This window comes from Eretmochelys imbricata, chromosome 17, assembly GCF_965152235.1.
Source record: "Eretmochelys imbricata isolate rEreImb1 chromosome 17, rEreImb1.hap1, whole genome shotgun sequence".
NCBI classification, from domain to species: Eukaryota; Metazoa; Chordata; order Testudines; family Cheloniidae; genus Eretmochelys; species Eretmochelys imbricata.
Window position 1 is genome coordinate 1,473,481 of NC_135588.1, and position 601 is coordinate 1,474,081.

The following is a 601-nucleotide window of genomic DNA, read 5'->3' on the forward strand; positions in this document are numbered from 1 at the left end:
CCCCGGCCCTGCCCCGTCCGCGCCCCGGGCCAGGAGCCGCCTCTGCGGGGCCGACCTGCCGCGAACCCGGAGGGCGGCGCCGGGAAGGCGGAGCGGCCGGGCCGACAGGGGCCTTCCCGGAGTGACGGGCCCGGACCGGCTCCGGGCGGGGCGCTGGAGGGATCGGCTCCGACGGGGGGGCCGGGGGGGCCGGCTCCGGGGGGGGGGGCTCTGGGGGATCGGCTCCGCGGGGGGACGCAGGGGGGGGTCGGCTCCGAGGGGGGCTCTGGGGGATCAGCTCCGAGGGGGGACGCGGGGGGGGGACGCAGGGGGGTCGGCTCCGAGGGGGGGCGCTGGGGTGGTCGGCTCCGAGGGAGGATCGGCTCCGACGGGGGGGGCTGGGGGGGCCGGCTCCGAGGGGGGACGCAGGGGGGGTCGGCTCCGAGGGAGGATCGGCTAAAACGGCGGGGGCTGGGGGGGCCGGCTCCGAGGGGGCTCTGGGGGATCGGCTGCGGGGGGGGACGCAGGGGGGGTCGGCTCCGATGGGGGGCGCTTGAGGGGGGTCGGCTTCGAGGGGGGCTCCGACGGGGGGCGCTGGGGGGGTCGGCTCCGAGGGGGGACG